Raw genomic sequence first — 25138 nt, 5'->3', positions numbered from 1 at the left:
TGTGTACAGACTGTGTGTGTGAAATATGTCTGTGTACATACTGTGTGTGTGATATATGTCTGTGTACAGAATGTGTGTGTGTGATATATGTCTGTGTACAGACTGTGTGTGTGATATATGTCTGTGTACAGACTGTGTGTGTGATATATGTCTGTGTACAGCCTGTGATATATGTCTGTGTACAGACTGTGATATATGTCTGTGTACAGACTGTGTGTGTGATATATGTCTGTGTACAGACTGTGTGTGATATATGTCTGTGTACAGACTGTGTGTGATATATGTCTGTGTACAGACTGTGTGTGATATATGTCTGTGTACAGACTGTGTGTGTGATATATGCCTGTGTACAGGCTGTGTGTGTGATATTTGTCTGTGTACAGGCTGTGTGTGTGATATATGTCTGTGTACAGGCTGTGTGTGTGATATATGTCTGTGTACAGACTGTGTGTGTGATATATGTCTGTGTACAGACTGTGTGTGTGATATATGTCTGTGTACAGACTGTGTGTGTGATATATGTCTGAGTACAGGCTGTGTGTGTGATATATGTCTGTGTACAGGCTGTGTGTGTGATAAAAGTCTGTGTACAGACTGTGTGTGTGATATATGTCTGTGTACAGACACTGTGTGTGATATATGTCTGTGTACAGACTGTGTGTGTGATATATATCTGTGTACAGGCTGTGTGTGTGTGAAAGATGCATGTGTACAGCCTGTGTGTTTGATATATGTCTGTGTACAGACTGTGTGTGTGATATATGTCTGTGTACAGACTGTGTATGTGATATATGTTTGTGTACAGACTGTGTCTGTGATATATGTCTGTGTACAGACTGTGTGTGTGATATATGTCTGTGTACAGACTGTGTGTGTGATATATGTCTGTGTGCAGACTGTGTGTGTGATATATGTCTGTGTACAGGCTGTGTGTGTGATATATGTCTGTGTACAGACTGTGTATGTGATATATGTCTGTGTACAAACTGTGTGTGTGTGATATATATCTGTGTACAGGCTGTGTGTGTGTGAAAGATGTATGCGTACCGACTGTGTGTGTGTTATATGTCTGTGTACAGACTGTATGTGTGTGATATATGCCTGTGTACAGGCTGTGTGTGTGATATATGACTGTGTACAGACTGTATGTGTGTGATATATGTCTGTGTACAGGCTGTGTGTGTGATATATGTCTGTGTACACGCTGTGTTTGATATATATCTGTGTACAGACTGTGTGTGTGATATATGTCTGTGTACAGGCTGTGTGTGTGTGATATATGACTGTGTACAGACTGTATGTGTGTGATATATATCTGTGTACAGACTGTGTGTGTGATATATGTCTGTGTACAGGCTGTGTGTGTGTGATATATGACTGTGTACAGACTGTATGTGTGTGATATATGTCTGTACAGACTGTGTGTGTGATATATGTCTGTGTACGGGTTGCGTGTGTGTGATATATGTCTGTGTACAGACTGTGTGTGTGGTATATGTCTGTGTACAGACTGTGTGTGTGAAAGATGTATGTGTACAGACTGTGTGTTTGATATATGTCTGTGTACAGGCTGTGTCTGTGTGAAAGATGTATGTGTACAACTGTGTGTGTGATATATGTCTGTGTACAGGCTGTGTCTGTGTGAAAGATGTATGTGTACAGGCTGTGTGCGAGATATATGTCAGTGTACAGGCTGTGTCTGTGATATATGTCTGTGTACAGACTGTGTGTGTGATATATGCCTGTGTACAGATTGTGTCTGTGATATATGTCTGTGTACAGACACTGTGTGTGATATATGTCTGTATACAGACTCTGTGTGTGATATATATCTGTGTACAGGCTGTGTGTGTGATATATGTCTGTGTACAGGCTGTGTGTGTGATATATGTCTGTGTACAGACAGTGTGTGTGAATTCTGTCTGTGTACGGGCTGTGTGTGTGATATATGTCTGTGTACAGACTGTGTGTGTGATATATGTCTGTGTACAGACTGTGTGTGTGATATATGTCTGTGTACAGACTGTGTGTGTGAATTCTGTCTGTGTACGGGCTGTGTGTGTGATATATGTCTGTGTACAGATTGTGTGTGTGATATATGTCTGTGTACAGACTGTGTATGTGATATATGTCTGTGTACAAACTGTGTGTGTGTGATATATATCTGTGTACAGGCTGTGTGTGTGTGAAAGATGTATGTGTACAGACTGTGTGTGTGTTATATGTCTGTGTACAGACTGTATGTGTGTGATATATGCCTGTGTACAGGCTGTGTGTGTGATATATGTCTGTGTACAGGCTGTGTGTGTGATATATGACTGTGTACAGACTGTATGTGTGTGATATATGTCTGTGTACAGGCTGTGTGTGTGATATATGTCTGTGTACAGGCTGTGTTTGATATATATCTGTGTACAGACTGTATGTGTGTGATATATGTCTGTACAGACTGTGTGTGTGATATATGTCTGTTACGGGTTGCGTGTGTGTGATATATGTCTGTGTACAGACAGTGTGTGTGATATATGTCTGTGTACAGACTGTGTGTGTGATATATGTCAGTGTACAGGCTGTGTGTGTGATATATGACTGTGTACAGACTGTATGTGTGTGATATATGTCTGTGTACAGGCTGTGTGTGTGATATATGTCTGTGTACAGGCTGTGTTTGATATATATCTGTGTACAGACTGTATGTGTGTGATATATGTCTGTACAGACTGTGTGTGTGATATATGTCTGTTACGGGTTGCGTGTGTGTGATATATGTCTGTGTACAGACTGTGCGTGTGATATATGTCTGTGTACAGACTGTGTGTGTGATATATGTCAGTGTACAGGCTGTGTGTGATATATATGTCTGTGTACGGGCTGTGTATGTCATATATGTCAGTGTACTGGCTGTGTGTGTGATATATGTCTGTGTACAGACTGTGTGTGTGATATGTGTCTGTGTCCAGGCTGTGTTTGTGATATATGTCTGTGTGCAGGCTGTGTATGTGATATATGTATGTGTACAGACTGTGTGTGTGATATATGTCTGTGTACGGGCTGTTTGTGTGATATATGTCTGTGTACGGACTGTATGTGCAATATATATCTGTGTACGGGCTTTGTGTGTGTTTGAGGGGATGACTACTTGTGTGTGCATGATATGTCTGTGCTTATGTCTGTGTGTCTATATTTGTGTCTCTGTTTGTATCTTTGTTTCCCCTGCCCCTTTCTCCGGAGCTTTCTAAATACTATTCACTACTAATGTGCCTGGGCCAATCACCTCCATAGAAAGTGCTGAATTGTCACTTTAATCTGGTGCATTCAGATTAATTTGATTCCTTTCTTTATTCGTTCTTCAAATATGGGTGGCACTCTCCAGGTCAGTATATATTGCCCATCCCTAATCGGACCCGAGAATTGAGGGCGAGCTGTGTTCTTGAACCGCTGCAGTCCATGTGCTGAAGGTGCTCCCGCAGTGCTGATAGGGAGGGAGTACCAGGAGTTTGACCCAGCGACTATGAAGCAACATCCGATATATTTCCAAGTCAGGATCGTGAGTAACTTGGAGGGGAACTTGCAGATGATGCTGTTTCCATGCGCTTGCTGCCCTTGTGTTTCTAGGTGGGAGGGCTCACGGGTTTGGGAGGTGCTGACAACGAAGCCTTGGTGAGTTGCTGCAGTGCATCTTGTAGATGTTACACACTGCAGCCATGTTCCGCCGGTGGAGGAGGGAGTGAATGTTAATGAGGTGGATGCAGGGCCAATCAAGTGGGCTGCTTTGCCCTTAAAAACAGAGGCAGACAAAAAGCAGGAAACTATAGATCAATTATCCTAACATCTGTCGTTGGGAAAATGCTGGAGTCCGTTATTAAGGAAGCAGTAGCAGGACATTTGGAAAAGCATAATACAATCAAGCAGAGTCAGCATGGTTTTATGAAAGGGAACTCTCACTTCACAAATTTGCTGGAGTACTTTGAGGATGTAAAGAACAGGGTGGATAAGGGCAGACCAGTAGATGTGGTGTATTTGGACATCCAGAAGGCATTTGACAAGATAAAAGTTCACGGGGTTGGGGGTAATATATTAACATGGATGGAGGATTGGTTAACTAACAGCAAACAGAGAGTTGGCATAAATGGGTCATTTTTGGGTTGGCAATCAGTAACTCGTGAGGTGCCGCAGGGATCGGTGCTGGGGCCTCACCTATTTACAATCTATATTAATGACTCGGATGAGGGGATCAAGTGTAATGTAGCCATGATTCCTGATGATACAAAGATGGGTGGGAAACCAAATTGTGTGGAGGACACAAACAATCTACAAAGGAATATAGACAGACTAAGTGAGTGGGCCAAAATTTGGCACATGGAGTATAATGTGGGAAAATGTGAGGTTATACACCTTGGTAGAAAAAATAGAAAAGCAAATTATAATTTAAATGGAGAAAAATTGCAAAGTGCTGCAGTACAGAGAGACCTGGGGGTACTTGTGCATGACACACAAAAAGTCATATGCAGGTACAGCAAGTGATCAGCATGGCAAATGGAATATTGGCCTTTATTGCAAGGGGGATAGAGTATAAAAGCAGAGAAGTCCTGCTACAACTGTACAGGGTATTGGTGAGACCACACCTCGCGTTCTGTATACAGTTTTGATCTCCTTAGATAAGGTGCGATATACTTACATTGGACACAGTTCAGAGAAGCTTCACTAGTTTGATGCCTGAGATGAAGGGATTGACTTATGAAGAAATGTTGAGCAGGTTGGGCCTATACTCATTGGAGTTTGGAAGATTGAGAAATGATCTTATTGAAACATATAAGATACTGAGGGGGTTCGACAAGGTAGATGCAGAGAGAGTGTTTCGTCTCGTGGGGAAATCTAGAACTGGGGGCATAGTTTGAGAATAAGGGGTCACCGATTTACAACGGAGATGTGGAGACATTTCTTTTTTCAGAGGATCATAAATGTTTGGAATTCACTAGCCCAGAGAGCTGTGGAGGCTGGGTCATTGAATATATTTAAGTTGGAGACAGACTGATTTTTGAGCGATAATGGAATGAAGGGTTATGGGGAGCGGGCAGGGAAGTGGAGCTGTGCCCAAGATCAGATCAGCCATGATCTTATTAAATGGCAGAGCATGCTCAAGTCGACGATGGCCAACTCCTTCTCCTATTTCTTATGTTTTTTAAAGAATGAAGTATGGATGCAAACACAATAAGCGTTATTTTTTATATCTGACCCTATTCCCGTTGATTAATTGGTGAAATATCTCGAATAGTAAACTCGAACATAATTATACGGGTCATCATATAAGCAGAAAGCAGGCCCAACTGTCAGAATGGGCACGATTCAGTCTGGGACAACAGCAGAATCCAAATCCCGAGGTAACTTGTGAACTCGCTGGTGTCTCAGCAGGTGGGATAACTGAGTGTATCCCTTCCCACACTCGAAGCAGCTGAACAGCCTCTCTCCAGCGTGAACTCGCTGGTGTGTCCGCAGGTCGGATGATGTAGTGAATCCCCTCCCACAGTCAGGGCAGGTGAACGGCCTCTCCCCAGTGTGAACTCGCTGGTGTTTTTGCAGGTTGGATGATGTAGTGAATCCCCTCCAATTCTCGGAGCAGTTGAACGGCCTCTCCCCAGTGTGAACTCGCTGGTGTTTTTGCAGGTTGGATGATGTAGTGAATCCCCTCCAATTCTCGGAGCAGTTGAACGGCCTCTCTCCAGTGTGAACTCGCTGGTGTGGCAGCACGTCGAATGATCGAGTAAATCCCTTCCCACACGCGGAGCAGGTGTACGGCCTTTCTCCAGTGTGACCTCGCTGGTGTGTCAGCAGCTGGGATGATGTAATGAATCCCTTCCCACATTTGGAGCTGGTGAACGGCCTCTCCCCAGTGTGAACTCGCTGGTGTGGCAGCACGTCGAATGATCGAGTAAATCCCTTCCCACACGCGGAGCAGGTGTACGGCCTTTCTCCAGTGTGACATCGCTGGTGTGTCAGCAGCTGGGATGATGTAGTGAATCCCTTCCCACATTTGGAGCTGGTGAACGGCCTCTCCCCAGTGTTAACTCGCTTGTGTGTCAGCAGGTTGGATGATCCAGTGAATCCCTTCCCACACTCAGAGCAGGTGAACGGCCTCTCCCCAGTGTGACTGTGTCGAAGAACTTCCAGCTCAGACGGGTAATTGAATCCCTTCCCACAGTCCCCACATTCCCACGGTTTCTCCATGCTGTGGGAGTCCTTGTGTCTCTCCAGGTTGGACGATCACTTGAAGCCTTGTCCCCACACAGAACACGTGTACAGGTTCTCCCTGCTGTCAATGCTGCGATGTTTTTTCAGGCTGTGTAACTGGTTAAAGCTCTTTCCACAGTCAGTGCAATGAAATACACTCACTCGGGTATGTGTGTCTTGGTGCTTTTCCAGTCACACTAATGTTTGAAATCTGTTCCCAGACAGAACAGACAACCATTTCTCCTTCCACATTCAAAGGCCGATGATATTCAGGTCCTGAGGAATCGAGTGGTTCTGTTCGACCTTGACGTGATGTTTGGTTTCTGTTTCCCGTCTACTAATCCTCCCTTTCTGATACCCTGGAAAAGGAGTTTACAAAAATCATCACTGCAAGTACAGGACAGAAATTCAGAACAGGCAATTCTAGATTCTATGGAACGTTCTTTTCTCTCTTGTTCCTACAAAGCTGCAAATCCCCTCCCCATCCTCTCTTCACCATCACTGTCCTGAAATTCCAACACATCACACGTCTGAAGGCAGCTTGTCCTATGTTCCGAATTATCATCACCATCACTGGCTGGGTTCAGTTCTACACTCACTGGCTCCCCACCCTCTCCTACACTGAAGGTGCTGACTCTGGCTAGTATTGTTTCTGTCACTCGTTGGTCCAATTGGATAGCTTTACATTGCTTCATGAGAAAAGATGAGACACTTTATCAGTCACTTTGTGGAACAGTGTGTCAGTGTGTGATTGACAGGTGTGTATAGGACAGACACTGTCACTCACTCTCTGGTACAGTGTTTCAGTGTGGGATTGACAAGTGTGTATAGGAAAGACACTGCCACTCACTCTCTGGTACAGTATGTCATCTAGGATTGACAGGTGTGGAAACGACAGATCCTGCCACTCACTCTCTGGTACTGTGTGTCAGTGTAGGATTGACAGGTGTGTATAGGACAGACACTGCCACTCACTCTCTGGTACTGTGTGTCAGTGTGGGATTGACAGGTGTGTATAGGACAGACACTGCCACTCACTCTCTGGTACAGTGTGTCAGTGTGGGATTGACAAGTGTGTATAGGACAGACACTGACACTCACTCTCTGGTTCAGTATGTCAGTCTAGGATTGACAGGTGTGGAAAGGACAGACCTTGCCACTCACTCTCTGGTACTGTGTGTCAATGTAGGATTTACAGGTGTGTATAGGACAGACATTGTCACTCACTCTCTGATAAAGTGTGTCAGTGTGGGATTGAGAGAGAATATAGGCAAGACACTGCCACTGTCACTTTCTGGTATTGTGTGTCATTGCAGCATTGTCTTCCAAAAGTGGGATAGACAATGTACCTCTCATTCTCTGATATTGTTATCAGAGCCGGATATATTTGTTCACATAGGATAGATACTGCCTCTCTGATTCTCTGACACTATGTGAAAGGTGAGTGTTGGAAAGGTACTGCCTCTCTCAATCTCTGATACGATGTGATAGGTGAGTGTTAGAAAGATACTACCTCTCCCATTCTCTAATACTATGTGACAGGTGAGTGTAGGATAAAAACTACCTCTCTCATTCTCTGACACTATATGACACGTCATTGCTGGATAGATACTGCCTCTCTCTTTCTGTGACAGTTTGTGACAGATAAGTGTCGGATAGATACTGCCTCTGTCATTCTCTGAAATTATGTGACCTGTGAGTGTTGGATAGATACTTTATCTCTCATTCTCTGACACTATGTAACAGGTGAGTGTTGGATCGATACTGCCTCTCTTATTCTCTGACACTATGTGACATGTGAGTGTTGGATAGATACTGCTTCTCTCATTCTCTGACACTAAGTGACAGGTGAGTGTTGAATAGATTTTTCCTCGCTCATTTTCTGACACTAAGTGACAGGTGAGTGTTGAATACATGCTGCCTCGCTCATTTTCTGCCACTATGTGACAGGTGAGTGTTGAATCGATACAGCCTCTCTCATTCTCTGATATTATGTGACAGGTGAGTGTTGGATAGATACTGCCTCTCTCATTCTCTGACACTATGTGACTGGTGAGTGTTGGATAGATGCTGCCTCTCTCATTCTCTGACACTATTTGAGAGGTGAGTGTTGAATCGATACTGCCTCTCTCATTCTCTGATATTATGTGACAGGTGAGTGTTGGATAGATATGCCTCTCTCATTCTCTGACACTATGTGACAGGTCAGTGCTGGATAGATACTGCCTCCGTTATTCTCTGAAACAGTGCGACAGGTGAGTTTTGGATAGATACTGCCTCTCTCATTCTCTGATACTATGTTACAGGTGAGTATTGGATATATCCTGCCTCTCTCACTCTCCGACACTATGTGGCAAGTGAGGGTTGAAATGATACAGCATCACTCATTCTTTGACACTATTTGACAGGTGAGTGTTGGAATATACTGCCTGAAACTGTGTGACAGGTGAGTTTTGGATAGATACTGCCTCTCTCATTCTCTGACATTAGGATGGAGAATGAAACAGTTAATTCAGGGACCATGGTCCAGAACTTAAAGAAGGGCAACTTTGAAGGTATGAGGCGTGAATTGGCTAGGATAGATTGGCGAATGAGACTTAAGGGGTTGACTGTGGATGGGCAATGGCAGACATTTAGAGACCGCATGGATGAATTACAACAATGGCGTAAAAATAAAAAAGGGAAGGTGGCTCAACCGTGGCTATCTAGGGAAATCAGGGACAGTATTAAAGCCAAGGAAGTGGCATACAAATTGGCCAGAAATAGCAGCGAACCCGGTGACTGGGAGAAATTTAGAACTCAGCAGAGGAGGACAAAGGGTTTGATTAAGGCAGGGAAAATGGAGTACGAGAAGAAGCTTGCAGGGAACATTAAGGCGGATTGCAAAAGTTTCTATAGGTATGTAAAGAGAAAAAGGTTAGTAAAGACAAACGTAGGTCCCCTGCAGTCAGAATCAGGGGAAGTCATAACGGGAACAAAGAAATGGCAAACCAATTGAACAAGTACGTTGGTTCGGTATTCAATAAGGAGGAAACAAACAACCTTCCGGATATAAAAGGGGTCAGAGGGTCTCGTAAGGAGGAGGAACTGGGTGAAATCTTTATTAGTTGGGAAATTGTGTTGGGGAAATTGATGAGATTGAAGGTCGATAAATCCCCAGGGCCTGATGGACTGCATCCCAGAGTAATTAAGGAGGTGGCCTTGGAAACAGCGGATGCATTGACAGTCATTTTCCAACATTCCATTGACTCTGGATCAGTTCCTATCGAGTGGAGGGTAGCCAATATAACACCACTTTTTTAAAAAAGGAGGGAGAGAGAAAACAGGGAATTATAGACCATTCAGCCTGACATCAGTAGTGGGTAAAATGATGGAATCAATTATTAAGGATGTCATAGCAGCGCATTTGGAAAATGGTGACATGATATGTCCAAGTCAGCATGGATTTGTGAAAGGGAAATCATGCTTGACAAATCTTCTGGAATTTTTTGAGGATGTTTCCAGTAAAGTGGACAAAGGAGAACCAGTTGATATGGTATATTTGGACTTTCAGAAGGCTTTCGACAAGGCCCCACACAAGAGATTAATGTGCAAAGTAAAAGCACATTGGATTGGGAGTAGTGTGCTGATGTGGATTGAGAACTGGTTGACACACAGGAAGCAAAGAGTAGGAGTAAATGGGTACTTTTCTGAATGGCAGGCAGTGACTAGTGGGGTACCGCAAGGTTCTATGCTGGGGACCCAGCTGTTTACATTGTACATTAATGATTTAGACGAGGGGATTAAATGTAGTATCTCCAAATTTTCGGATGACACTAAGTTGGGTGGCAGTGTGAGCTGCGAGCAGGATGCTGTGAGGATGCAGAGTGACTTGGATAGGTTAGGTGAGTGGGCAAATGCATGGCAGATGAAGTATAATGTGGATAAATGTGAGGTTATCCACTTCGGTGGTAAAAACAGAGAGACAGACCTGAATGGTGACAGATTAGGAAAAGGGAACGTGCAACGAGACCTGGGTGTCATGGTACATCAGTCATTGAAGGTTGGCATGCAGGTACAGCAGGCGGTTAAGAAAGCAAATGGCGTGTTGGCCTTCATAGCGAGGGGATTTGAGTACAGGGGCAGGAAAGTGTTGCTACAGTTGTACAGGGCCTTGGTGAGGCCACACCTGGAGTATTGTGTACAGTTTTGATCTCCTAACTTGAGGAAGGACATTCTTGCTATTGAGGGAGTGCAACGAAGATTCACCAGACTGATTCCCGTGATGGTGGGACTGACGTATCAAGAACGACTGGATCAACTGGGCTTGTATTCACTGGAGTTCAGAAGAATGAGAGGGGACCTCATAAAAACTTTTAAAGTTCTGACGGGTTTAGACAGGTTAGATGCAGGAATAATGTTCCCAATGTTGGGGAAGTCCAGAACCAGGGGTCACAGTCTGAGGATAAGGGGTAAGCCATTTAGGACCGAAATGAGGAGAAATTCTTCACCCAGAGAGTAGTGAACCTGTGGAATTCTCTACCACAGAAAGTAGTTGAGGCCAATTCACTAAATATATTCGGGGAATCAAGGGGTATGGCGAGAAAGCTCGAAGGGTGTACTGAAGTTTCATGTTCAGCCATGAACTCGTTGAATGGTGGTGCGGGCTGGAAGGGCTGAATGGCATGCTCCTGCACCTATTTTTTATGTTTCTATGTTTCTATTATGTGACAGGTGAGTGTTGGATAGATACTGCCTCTGTCGTTGTCCCACAGTATGTGACAGGTAAGTTTTGGATAGATACTGCCTCTCTCATTCTCTGACACAATGTGACAGGTGAGTGTTGTATAGATACTGCCTCTCTCATTCTCTGACACTATGTGACAGGTGAGTATTGAATAGATACTGCCTCTCTCATTCTCTGATATTATGTGACAGGTCAGTGTTGTATAGATACAGCCTCTCTCATTTTCCGACACTTTCGTAGAGGTGAGTTTTGGATAGATACTGCCTCTCTCATTCTCTGACACTATGTGATTGGTGAGTGTTGGATAGATGCTGCCTCTCTCATTCTCTGATACTGTGTGACAGGTGAGTGTTGAATAGATACTGCCTCTCTCATTCTCTGATATTATGTGACAGGTGAGTGTTGGATAGATACTGCCTCTCTCATTCTCTGATATTATGTGACAGGTGAGTGTTGGATAGATACTGCGTCTCACATTCTCTGACACTATGTGAAAGGTGAGTGTCGGATAGATACAGCCTCTCTCATTTTCTGACACTTTTTGACAGGTGAGTGTTGGATCGATACTGCCTCTCTCATTCTCTGACACTATGTGACTGGTGAGTGTTGGATAGATGCTGCTTCTCTCATTCTCTGACACGATGTGAGAGGTGAGTGTTGAATCGATACTGCCTCTCTCATTCTCTGACAATATGTGACTGGTGAGTGTTGAATAGATACTGCCTCTCACATTCTCTGACATTATGTGACAGGTCAGTGCTGGATAGATACTGCCTCCGTCATTCTCTGACACAGTGTGACAGGTGAGTTTTGGATAGATACTGCCTCTCATTCTCTGATACTATGTTACAGGTGAGTATTGGATATATACTGCCTCTCTCACTCTCTGACACTATGTTACAAGTGAGGGTTGAAATGATACAGCATCACTCATTCTTTGACACTATTTGACAGGTGAGTGTTGAAATATACTGCCTGAAACTGTGTGACAGGTGAGTTTTGGATAGATACTGCCTCTCTCATTCTCTGACATTAGGATGGAGAATGAAACAGTTAATTCAGAGACCATGGTCCAGAACTTAAAGAAGGGCAACTTTGAAGGTATGAGGCGTGAATTGGCTAGGATAGATTGGCGAATGAGACTTAAGGGGTTGACTGTGGATGGGCAATGGCAGACATTTAGAGACCGCATGGATGAATTACAACAATGGCGTAAAAATAAAAAAGGGAAGGTGGCTCAACCGTGGCTATCTAGGGAAATCAGGGACAGTATTAAAGCCAAGGAAGTGGCATACAAATTGGCCAGAAATAGCAGCGAACCCGGGGACTGGGAGAAATTTAGAACTCCGCAGAGGAGGACAAAGGGTTTGATTAAGGCAGGGAAAATGGAGTACGAGAAGAAGCTTGCAGGGAACATTAAGGCGGATTGCAAAAGTTTCTATAGGTATGTAAAGAGAAAAAGGTTAGCAAAGACAAACGTAGGTCCCCTGCAGTCAGAATCAGGGGAAGTCATAACGGGGAACAAAGAAATGGCAAACCAATTGAACAAGTACTTTGGTTCGGTATTCAATAAGGAGGAAACAAACAACCTTCCGGATATAAAAGTGGTCAGAGGGTCTCGTAAGGAGGAGGAACTGAGGGAAATCTTTATTAGTCGGGAAATTGTGTTGGGGAAATTGATGGTATTGAAGGTCGATAAATCCCCAGGGCCTGATGGACTGCATCCCAGAGTACTTAGGGAAGTGGCCTTGGAAATAGCGGATGCATTGACAGTCATTTTCCAACATTCCATTGACTCTGGATCAGTTCCTATCGAGTGGAGGGTAGCCAATATAACACCACTTTTTTAAAAAAGGAGGGAGAGAGAAAACAGGGAATTATAGACCATTCAGCCTGACATCAGTAGTGGGTAAAATGATGGAATCAATTATTAAGGATGTCATAGCAGCGCACTTGGAAAATGGTGACATGATATGTCCAAGTCAGCATGGATTTGTGAAAGGGAAATCATGCTTGACAAATCTTCTGGAATTTTTTGAGGATGTTTCCAGTAAAGTGGACAAAGGAGAACCAGTTGATGTGGTATATTTGGACTTTCAGAAGGCTTTCGACAAGGCCCCACACAAGAGATTAATGTGCAAAGTAAAAGCACATGGGATTGGGAGTAGTGTGCTAATGTGGATTGAGAACTGGTTGTCACACAGGAAGCAAAGAGTAGGAGTAAATGTGTACTTTTCTGAATGGCAGGCAGTGACTAGCGGGGTACCGCAAGGTTCTATGCTGGGGACCCAGCTGTTTACATTGTACATTAATGATTTAGACGAGGGGATTAAATGTAGTATCTCCAAATTTGCGGATGACACTAAGTTGGGTGGCAGTGTGAGCTGCGAGCAGGATGCTATGAGGCTGCAGAGTGACTTGGATAGGTTAGGTGAGTGGGCAAATGCATGGCAGATGAAGTATAATGTGGATAAATGTGAGGTTATCCACTTCGGTGGTAAAAACAGAGAGACAGACTATTACCTGAATAGTGACAGATTAGGAAAAGGGAAGGTGCAACGAGACCTGGGTGTCATGGTACATCAGTCATTGAAGGTTGGCATGCAGGTACAGCAGGCGGTTAAGAAAGCAAATGGCGTGTTGGCCTTCATAGCGTGGGGATTTGAGTACAGAGGCAGGAAAGTGTTGCTACAGTTGTACAGGGCCTTGGTGAGGCCACACCTGGAGTATTGTGTACAGTTTTGATCTCCTAACTTGAGGAAGGACATTCTTGCTATTGAGGGAGTGCAACGAAGATTCACCAGACTGATTCCCGTGATGGTGGGACTGACCTATCAAGAACGACTCGATCAACTGCGATTGTATTCACTGGAGTTCAGAAGAATGAGAGGGGACCTCATAGAAACGTTTAAAGTTCTGACGGGTTTGGACAGGTTAGATGCAGGAATAATGTTGCCAATGTTGGAGAAGTCCAGAACCAGGGGTCACAGTCTGAGGATAAGGGGTAAGCCATTTAGGACCGAAATGAGGAGAAACTTCTTCAACCAGAGAGTATTGAACCTGTGGAATTCTCTACCACAGAAAGTAGTTGAGGCCAATTCACTAAATATATTCGGGGGATCAAGGGGTATGGCGAGAAAGCAGGAAGGGGGTACTGAAGTTTCATGTTCAGCCATGAACTCGTTGAATGGCGGTGCGGGCTGGAAGGGCTGAATGGCATGCTCCTGCACCTATTTTCTATGTTTCTATGTTTCTATTATGTGACAGGTGAGTGTTGGATAGATACTGCCTCTTTCGTTGTCTCACAGTATGTGACAGGTAAGTTTTGGATAGATACTGCCTCTCTCATTCACTGACACAATGTGACAGGTGAGTGTTGTATAGATACTGCCTCTCTCATTCTCTGACACTATGTGACAGGTGAGTTTTGGATAGATACTACCTCTGTCATTCTTTGACAGCATGTGACAGGTGAGTATTGGATAGATACTGCCTCTCTCAATCTCTGATATTATGTGATAGGTCAGTGTTGTATAGATACAGCCTCTCTCATTTTCTGACACTTTCTTAGAGGTGAGTTTTGGATAGATACTGCCTCTCACATTCTCTGACACTGTGACAGTTGAGTGTTCGATAGATACTGCCTCTCTCATTCTCTGACACGAGGTGATTGGTGAGTGTTGGATAGATGCTGCCTCTCTCATTCTCTGATACTGTGTGACAGGTGAGTGTTGAATAGATACTGCCTCTCTCATTCTCTGATATTATGTGACAGGTCAGTGTTGGATAGATACTGCCTCTCTCATTCTCTGACACTATGTGACAGGTCAGTGCTGGATAGATACTGCCTCTCACATTCTCTGACACTATGTGACATATAAGTGTTGGATAGATACTGCCTCTCTTATTCTCTGACACTAGGTGACAGGTGAGTGTTGGATAGATACTGCATCTCTCATTCTCTGACACTATGCGACAGGTGAGTGTTGGATAGATACTGCCTCTCTCATTCTCTGATACTCTGTGACAGGTCAGTGTTGGATAGATAGAGCCTCTCTCATTTTCTGACAATATTTGACAGGTGAGTGTTGGATAGATACTGCCTCTCTCATTCTCTGATACTGTGACAGGTGAGTGTTGGATCGATACTGCCTCTCTCATTCTCTGACACCATGTGACAGGTGAGTGTTGGATAGATACTGCCTCTCTCATTCTCTGAAACCATGTGACAGGTGAGTGTTGGATAGATACTGCACTCTCTTTCTCTGACATTATGTGACAGGTGAGTTTTGGATAGATACTGCCTCTCTCATTCTCTGACACTATGTGACTGGTGAGTGTTTGATAGGTACTTCCTCTCTCATTCTCTGACACTATGTGACAGGTGCATTTTGGATAGATACTGCCTTTCTCATTCTCTGACACTGTGTGACAGGTGAGTATTGGATAGATACTGCCTCTGTCATTCTTTGATATATTGTAACAGGTGAGTGTTGGATAGATACTGACTCTGACATTCTCTGACACTATGTGACAGGTGAGTGTTGGTTAGATACTGACTCTGACATTCTCTGACACTATGTGACAGATTCTGATTGACAGGTGAGTGTTGGATGGACACTGACACGTTCACTCTCTGATCCACTGACAGGCAAATATAGAATTAATATGTGTGTGTCTGGTATGGGAGTGTGGATCTCTGGTATGTGAATGATGGTTTTACTCTGTGTCAGTTTTTCATCTGAGAGTGTGGGTTTTATCCCGCACCTGTCAATTTCTGGTAATTGCCTGTGGGTTTCTTTCTGTACTTTCCATTCCTGGGATGTGTGAGTGTGTGCTTTGTGCTGTATCTGTCCATCTCTGTTATGTGAATGTGAGCTCTACTCCATATCCGTCATTCTCCAGTATGTTAGTTTTGTTTTACTGTGTACCACCAATTCCTGATCGCGTATTTGTTTCACTTTCTAACTGTCAATTTGAGTTATGGAGGTGAGTTTTATGCTGAATCTGTCGATCTTTGGTAAATGAGTCTGAGTTTTACTCTGTATCTATCTATCTCTGGTATGTGAGTATGGGCTTTTCTCTGTATCTCCATTTCTGTTATGGGAGCTTGGGTTTTATTTTGTACCCATCAAGTTCTGATATGTGATTGTGGGCCTTACTCTGTACCTGCCAGTTTCTGCTTGAGTGAGAGTGGGCTTTCCTTTGTACCTGTCAATTTCTGGTATGGAAGAGATGTCTTTACCCTGTACCTGTCAATTACTGGGAAGTGAGTCTTGCATTTCATTGTATCTGTCAATTTATGTTACGGGAATATGGATTTTAATATGTCAGTCTTTGATGTGTGAGTGTGCGTTTTATACTGTATCTCTCAGCCTCTGATAAGCGAGTGTGTGTATTATTCTGTACCGGACAGGTTTTGGTATGTGTGTGGGTGTTTAAGCTGTGTGTCTAAGTTTCTGGTATGTTAGTCTGCCTTTAATTTGTATCTATAGTCTACGTGGTTTTATGTTTAACACTGTACCTGCCAGTTTCTGGCAAGTGTGGGTGTTTCATGTACCTGTCAGTGTGATCTGTATCAATGGTGAAACAGCATCTGATTCTACTGCTCCATGTGGCTGTAAGATTCACAATGTAACTCTGCCACTTCGGTTCACTATGGGACTGACAGCTTCTGCTGCCTGTGAAAATAGGATTGAGGCCAGTTCTGTATCTCTGCGCTCTGTGAGTGATAATCTACTTACTGTGTGTGAGAAGGAGCTGCCTGCACTGTTCCTTGTGTTCCAGGTGGAGGAAAGCTCACATTTGTTCTGGCTGGTTGAAGAATTTTGCTCTGAGATTAATAATACGAGAACATTATTAGTTCTAAGATATAGATGCGGGGACAATATGATGTATCTGAGGGAGTGACAATGTAGCTTTCGATCATCAGCAACATAGTTCTGGAGAACTCAGCTCACCGAAACAAAAAACCCGTCTTTAAAATATCTTCTCCCACACTCCTCTCCTGGTGCCTGCAATAGATGCACTTTGTGAAAGTCCTCACATCCTCAATGTCAGGCTGTGTTTCCACTGCTCACTGTCCATGAACAACAGACACGTTGAGATTGGAACTGAATCAGGAACACTCACTACTGATTTGGGGAAAGAAAGCAGCAATGATTTGAAAGAGCGAGGTGGTTTACTTTCTCTGTTACCTTACACTGTCCACACACAGCCCGAGAATGGCCTCTCCCTTCCCCCACTCACAGCACGGACTGACACTTGTTCCTGGTCCACTCTGCCTCTTACACACAGCCCCCGACTCCCCCCGGACTCAATGCCGATTTCTGAACCCATCTGCGGACACGCTCCCAATGCGCTGTGCTGCTGTAAGGAGGCTGCTGCTCGCTGCCTTACACCGGAGTCGCGGTGTCACCATTCCTGGCTGTTTTAAACCATCTTCTTCCACTCACTGAGTGAATGGCGATCACAGGCAGTGCTGGGGGAGGGGAGGGTGCATGTGCTCTTCTGCTCACTGGGAATCGACACAGGGGGTGGGGCTGAATCGCGCATGCGCAGCTCTCTGCAATATTTCAGCCGATAAAAATCAAAGTGCACTTTTCCCAGTTTACTTTTATCAGAATCTGTGCAAAGGAACTGGGCCTGGGGGGAAAGAACACTGACTGATTAAAGCTGGGAGCCTTGTCCATTGGAAATGCTCAATTTTGGATCATTCCGTGCAGGATGTTTCTCTCCGTGAGCCCTTCTTCACAAAGCAATCATGCAGAAACATCGAAGGGACAAGGGAGTGGGACTGCTTGCTAGGACCGTGCAGGAGTTAATATCTGACAGAAACGTCCGAGATCAGTTTAGTTAGAGTAAAACACTCGGTCACTGAGAGTAATACCGAAGTGGATAATCAAGCGGCTATCGAGAGGGAGGGAGGAACTTAATAAAATCACTATCACAAATGAAGTATTACTCGGTAAAATAATGGGACTATAGGTGTACAAGTCATCTGGACCAGATCGCTTACTTCCTAGGCTCTTAAGAGAAATGGCTGGAGAGAACGTGGATACATTGTGTGCAATCTACCAAAATTCCCTGGATTCTGGGGCGTTCCCAGCAGATTGGAAAACTGCAAATGTAATGCATCTATTTAAAAAAGGAGGCAGACAAAAAGCAGGAAAGTATAGACCAGTTAGCCTAACATCTGTCTTTGGGAAAATGCTGGAATTCATTGTTAAGGAAGCAGTCGTGGGACATTTAGCAGAGCATGATTCAATCAAGCAGAGTCAGTATGGCTTTATGAAAGGGAAATCATTTTTGATAATTTGCTGGAGTTCTTTGAGGATGTAATGAGCAGGGTGGATAAGGGGGACCCAGTGGATGTGGTGTATTTGTATTTCCAGAAGGCATTTGATAAGGTGCCACATAAGAGGGTACTGCACAAGATAAAAGCTCATTGAGTTGGGGGCAGTATATTAGCGTGGATAGAGGATAGGTTAACTGACAGAAAACAGAGAGTCGGGATAAATGGGTCAATTTACGGTTGGCAAATGGTGACTCGTGGGGTGCCACAGGGATCGGTGATGGGTCCTCAACTATTTACAATCTATATTAATGACTTGGAATAAGGGACCGAGTGTAATGTAGCCAAGTTTGCTGATGATACAAAGATGGGTGGGAAAGAAAATTGTGAGGACACAAAAAATCTGTAAGAGAAATATACAGCCTAAATGAGAGAGCAAAAATTTGGCAGAGTATTATAATGTGAGAAAATATGAGGCAGAAATAATACAAAATCAAATTTTAATTTAAATGGAGAAAAATTGCGAACTGCTACAGTACAGATAGACCTGGGGGTCTTTGTGCATAAAACACAAAAAGTTAGTGTGCAGGTACAGCAAGTAATCAGAAAGGCAAATGGAATGTTGGCCTTTATTGCAAGGGGGATAAAGCAGAGAAGTCCTGCTACAACTGTACAGCGTATTGGTGAGGCCACACCTGGAGTACTGCATGCAGTTTTGGTCTCTGCATTTAAGGAAGGATATTCTTGCATTGGAGGCTGTTCAGAGTTTGATTCTATGAATGATTGAAAATGTATCGAGACATTGAAGTTGAGAACGTGGGAATTATATATGGACAGTGTAAGCTAACAAAGAATTCATGGTGGAATAGTCATGACATCTCAGACTCGAGACTGCAAAATGTTACAACACTAACACATATTGAAACAAAACCCACAGCTTGCAGAAAAACCTCAAGGTCTTAGTATCTCATAATGGGCCTTTGTGTAAAATCATACCATTCTTAGATCGGCTTATGAGTGGACAATGGTAAAGAGGGATCAAAGAGGATAGGCTGAAATAGGATGTCACTCTAATTGTATCTCGTTATCTTTTACCGAAAATGTATAACCGTCGTCCCTTTACAATGTAACGTCACTTTGTCCATAGGAAGTGAGTGCGATCTATCAGAGTTGCATTTCTTCTGTCTGATAAGGTCCCCGATCGGGATTTGCTATTTAAATAAAAGCTTGCTTTGTTTAAAGCACAATCGGTATTCGACTCATTGATTTCACTGAGCCAGATTGAGGGAAAAGAATCCAGAAATCAACATTTGGTGTCAGAAGAGGAATCTCAACGGACGACTGCCGAAAACTTGCGAATTAAGAGCCAGACTAGCCTTGGACGAGAAGAGGGGAAAGTGGCCACTGGAGTGAGTATACTTTCAATACTGCTCCAGTTTCCCCCGGTTTCAAAATTCTGAGGAAAGTTTATCCACTCGCTTAACGAGATCCAAAACAATCTGGTGAATACCTTTCAAACTTAGAATAGGGATAGAGATAGGGAAATTGCGCGGTGACGCAAAGCAAGTGGCGACTCGGAAAGATAGGTTAGAATAGGTAAGCCTGCCTGAGTTCGAGGCCCAGTGTCTGTGTGTGTTCGAGGCCAAAGTAAAACTGCGCGGCAACGCGGAGAGAGAGAGAATCACGCAAACCCCGTAGGGAAACACAGAGGTTAGGGAATTACATAAAATTAAGCCGCGGGACTGTGTAAATTTTAAATTGTACTTACGCCAGGTACTTTGTCGATCTTGTATATCACTTGTCCCGCCTAGGCTCTGGGTAAGATAACTGAATACACCACGGGGCGACGTGGAGACAATCAGGACTAATTAGGACCCTGATCCAACGTGCGGCGATACAGGATGGGTAATTAGATAAAACTATGAATTCCCTGAAAGTGAATGGATCCAAAAATAGAGCCGGCCAAAACAAGTAGGGATAGTTAGAGCTAGATAGGGATAGATGATCAATCATGGATCCAAAAATTAATAGGAAAGAAGAGAGACTCTTGTGAACGTCTGTTTTAAATGAGAAATGCTTGTGTGATTTTTACTGTGGAAAAGAAAGCCGGGGAGTTGTGTTTGTTTTAGCTCCACCCACTTTTTCAAACAGAATGAAAGTTTTTTTTAACCCTTCGTAGTGTTGTCCTGTATGTGGGAAGTTTAAGAGTGTGAACCTTATTGAATTACGTATATTCGGATGATAAGTTACGGAGCCAGGAAATGCACAAAGGATAGGTTTGTTGAATGAAAAAAGAAAAAAAATACATGGTCCCGGTGGTTTAAAAAAAGGATTTGACATGCTCACTTACTTGTCGAAAGAAAACATATAATGATTGATTACATTACAAAGTTTGAATCGGGATATTGAGATATTCAGAGAAGGCACAGCAAAACAACTGAGATGGATTCAAAAGGATTCAAAAAAAATATTACATTAAATCTGCAGTTTAGAAGAGATAGTATAAAACGATCTTGAGGCTGGAACAATTGAGATAACGAAAAGCAGTCCACAGCGTCCGTGCCAGACTTCCCTCTCGTTATGGAAAAGACGAAAAAAAATACGTAACCTGCTAATTAGGTGCTGAAAAAAAAAATGTGTTCTGAGATTTTAAATTATGAGAAAAATTCCACTGCAGTCAAAAAAAAAAATCACTCCTCTCGAATTAGCAGAAAAACTCTTAAATTAGGGCTTTCATTGACAGAAGGAGGACATAATAAAAACCGTAGACGTCTTGAAGAAAGAGTGCACGCACGAGAAACGTACTCAGAGTTCCACTGGGACCTCTGAGAAAGGTATCGATAGACTACGCAGTTAAAATGGTTGTCTTTGCATTGACGAAGCTGATGACGTAATTGAATTTCAGTAAACAAATAGCTATTAAAAATGTGTGGTCTCGTTTTAAATCAATTAAAAAAATATCTTTGGCAAGTACTTGAATAAGAAGTTAAAAAATATTGGAGTTTAATCAAATGCTACTTTTCGTGATGAAAATAATTTTTTTCAGATGGTTTCGTGAAGTCACGTAATGACATCAGGTCTTCTTACAAACCTGTAAAGGAGTTAACCCTTTCCATTGACAGCCGTTTCATACTGAACATTATCAATTTGGATTTCTTAATAGAAAAAAGACTCACCTAACAGAGGAATGGTGCGATAGTCAGAATAAAAATAAAAACAGAACTAGCTTATGTAATAATACTTGCCTGACACAATAAAGAAATAGATACTCAAACAAAACAAATTGAAGAGTTAAAAGGCTAAGATAAATAAACTGAGAGAGATCCACAAACCCAACTTAACCCTGACCTCCGATTTCACGGAGTGGTCTCGACATGCACGGATATAATGCAGAATCAAGGGACCTGTGGGCCCTGGTAAAGCAAACCCTGAGCCCAACTGAGCATGCCCGATTTCTAACTCACCTAGGACGTGCTACTCATGATGCATTGTTGGTTGCTCACCCTAACGATGTCCAGGATCGCCGAAACGCTATCTTTAATGCTCTCACCACGACCCTTCAGAAGCCCATCAGTATGGCTGCAGCATTAGAAACTAAACCCAAACGGGAATAAACTGCCGATGAATTCATGAAAAGAGTTATTGAAATATACGGAAGTCAATCAGGAGATAATGGCTTCAGGGCAGGAGAGGATTCTCCTCAATTCTGCGCTATCCTACTTCAGTGCCTGCCTTATTCGATTGCTCACGCTATCCTGACAAATAATATAAATTGGGCAGATAACAGTAAAGCCCAGATGGAAAGGTCGGTTAAATATTATTGGCGGAAAAGAAAGGAGAGGGGGGAGGTGCGCCCCCAACCCGGCTCAAGACTGAATACGTGACTAGAAAGGAAGAGCCGCCTCGGGTGGAAGGACCAAAACCTGACCCAAGCGGATACCAGATGGAACCGCAGTGTTGAGTGCAGGATTGGGTGGATAAACAGGGATACGGTTAGATCAAACACCCAACTGGCCCGGGCCCTGCTAATTACGGACCGCCCTATTGTCCCCGGCCTGGTATGGGAAGAGGTTGGGGCTGGGAAAGACGAGATGGATGCTTTATTTGTGGGCAAGAAGGACATTGGAATAGAAATTGTCCCTCCCGTCAGCACGAAAAAGGAAGAGGAGGAAGAGGAGGGGGGCAAGGGTGGAGAGGACGGGGATCTTACACTAACTTCTCCCAGAACAACCCCTTTGGCCAACCGTCCCCCGATTCGTATTGACTTCGCAGCTTGATTGTGCAGGGAACCTCCCCGGACGACGAACCGATGATATTGTTAAAAATTCGGAATGAGTGTCAACCCTTCTTGATACTTACGGGAGCCTTCATGTCTTCTGTACAATCAAAGCTTAAACTCCCCGCGTTCACTGAAACACAGGGACTGTCAGGATTCCTGGGACAAGTCTCTACATTCCCGGTGTCAGAACGGTTAAAATGTGTTACCAGGAAGAATCGGTGGAACATCGATTTGTTATCACAACCAACCTGGACTGTAACTTGATGGCTAGAGACCTCCTCTGCAAATTCCAGTTGCATTTGGAGTGTGGAGATGATGGGATTATTGTGAAACAGGGAAGCCTTAAGCGGCAGTATTATACCACTAGAACCCCTCAGTGGTGGTCTCTGGACCTGACGCAGGCACCCTATCACGTGACCCTAGCATACGAACCCAGTGGAAAGAATCAGTACCTGCAGAACTTTTATCAGGATCACGAAGGGGAATGAAGGAAATTCTATTAAGGGCTAGAGTGACTGGACCGGAAGGAAAGGCAGATTTTGTGGAAATGGAAAGCCCCAACGGTGGCACCACATATTACTCTATGTATTACCTCCCTACCACGCTAAAGATTTGGGAGTTATGGTGCGCCAGGCTATAGACGAGGCTGACCCTACCTGCCGGGATGTGCAAATGTGGACTGGCCCTCTATCCGACAGTGCCGAATTAAATCACAGGCACTACCAAGTATCCACCGAGCCTTGGAGGCTAGCTGAGTCGAACCAATTTGCCAGTTTCCAGTCCCTAGCACGGCTAAACAAATGCGACAGCGGTTGGGGATGATCAATTACTGCAGACCCTGGATCCCTAATGTTGCCCTAATGACTAAGCTCCTCACCCCGTATACAAATAAGTAAGGCAGCTTTAAAATAAAAACCGCAGACGTCCTAGCCTTTAAGGAACTAAAGACAGCCCTGCTGCAAGCTCCGGCTTTGGGCCGGCCCCTCTATGACCGGCTCTTTCAACTGTACTGTACAATCCTGAAAGACGGTGCTACTGCTGTCTTAACTCAGAAACACGGGGATAAGCATAGGCCTGTTGCCGACTACTTTTCCAAAATAGACCCCGTTGCCTTGGGGCACTCTGCATGCACTCAAATGTTCACCGCCATCTGCAATAGCCTTCAATCTGCCGTCAACCTTGCCCTCCACCGGGATATTGTTGTGTAGACCTCTCACTCCGTAGCTGCCCTCCTGGGTCAACTGCAGACTCAACATCTTACCATGGCCAGGCAAAGCAGATATGACATCTACTTACTAAACAATCCTAAGCTGACCTTTCGGCACTCTACTGCCATTAAGCCGGCCTGTTTTCTTAATGAGCCGCCGCAAGATGATAAAAAACCCAGTCATGATTGTTTATCTTTAATTCAAGAGGCCACATCAGTCAGGGAAGATTTAGTTGATTTACAAATTGAAGATCCAGACTGTATTATGTATGTTGACGGAAGTTCCTCTATTAATCCAGAAGATACACGAATCTCAGGTTACGCCATCTTAAACCAGGAGAATCAGGTCTTGGAATCTGCCGCTTTTGAAACCGCCTATTCTGCCCAATAAGCTGAACTATTCGCTCTCACCCGAGCCTGTATCTTGGCCAAAGACCTCAAAGTAAATGCCTATACCGACTCTCGGTATGCCTTTGGGGTGGCTCATGATTTCGGACAATTATGGAAAGATAGGGGATTCCTAACCTCACAGGGGAATGAGATATCCAATAAGCAACTATTGTCTGATTTGTTGCAAGCCCTCATGCTCCCCAAGCACATTGCCGTTGTTAAAAGTACCGCCCACACCACCGGAAAATCCCCGGTTGATAGAGGGAACCACTATGCTGAAAAAGAGGCTAAACAGGCCTCTCGTGACCAACAGATGGTAGTACGCAAAATGATGAGTCAGACTAAAAATCCTGCGAAGGATAAGTTAGCGTCGTAAAAACCAATGCCAACCATCCAAGACGTTATAAAAGCACAGGAGGGCGCTCCTGAAAAAGATAAACTGTTGTGGAAATATTATGGATGTACTTATGACAATGTTTCTAAACTCTGGACCACTCCCTTGGAGCAGACTTGCAAGTCTGACGAGTTGGCTCTATGGGTTATTGAATGTATGCATTTTGCTACTCATTGTGGAGCAAGGACCGCGAGTGACACACTTTTGGCTACTTGGTGGCACCGTAGACTCCAGGCGCTCGCCCAGAACATCAGTAGTCGTTGCCTGGTTTGCCAGCAACATAATCCAGGGAAGGGAGTCCCCTGTAATTGGGGTAAAACGCCCGTACCCGAAGTTCCCTTTGAGACATTTCAGTTGGACTACATTGAGTTGAAAAAGTTCAGTGTTACAAATATGTGCTAGTACTAGTAGATCTGTTCAGCAGATGGATTGAATCCTACCCTACCCTGGACAACAAGGCTCAAACTGTTGTTAAGGTGTTAATGAGGGAAATCGTTCCTAGATATCGTATCTCTGCTCGACTGATGGCCACCTATGTTCTTTCTCTGACTCAGGCTCTGCGACTAGCACACAACCACGTTCAAGATGCTGACCTCGACCTCCCAGTTTTACCCGAATTG

At 43.9% G+C, this 25138-nt stretch overlaps 1 pseudogene; it reads right to left on the bottom strand.

Moving 5' to 3' along the window:
* Window positions 1-5346: 5346 nt before the first annotated feature.
* LOC139243803 (zinc finger protein 850-like) overlaps window positions 5347-25138 on the bottom strand; it is a 44572-nt pseudogene continuing 24780 nt past the window's right edge.

The sequence above is a fragment of the Pristiophorus japonicus genome, unplaced genomic scaffold (genome assembly GCF_044704955.1).
Source record: "Pristiophorus japonicus isolate sPriJap1 unplaced genomic scaffold, sPriJap1.hap1 HAP1_SCAFFOLD_189, whole genome shotgun sequence".
NCBI lineage: Eukaryota > Metazoa > Chordata > Chondrichthyes > Pristiophoridae > Pristiophorus > Pristiophorus japonicus.
Note: the sequence above shows the minus strand (reverse complement) of the source record. Positions and strands in the feature narration are given on the sequence as shown.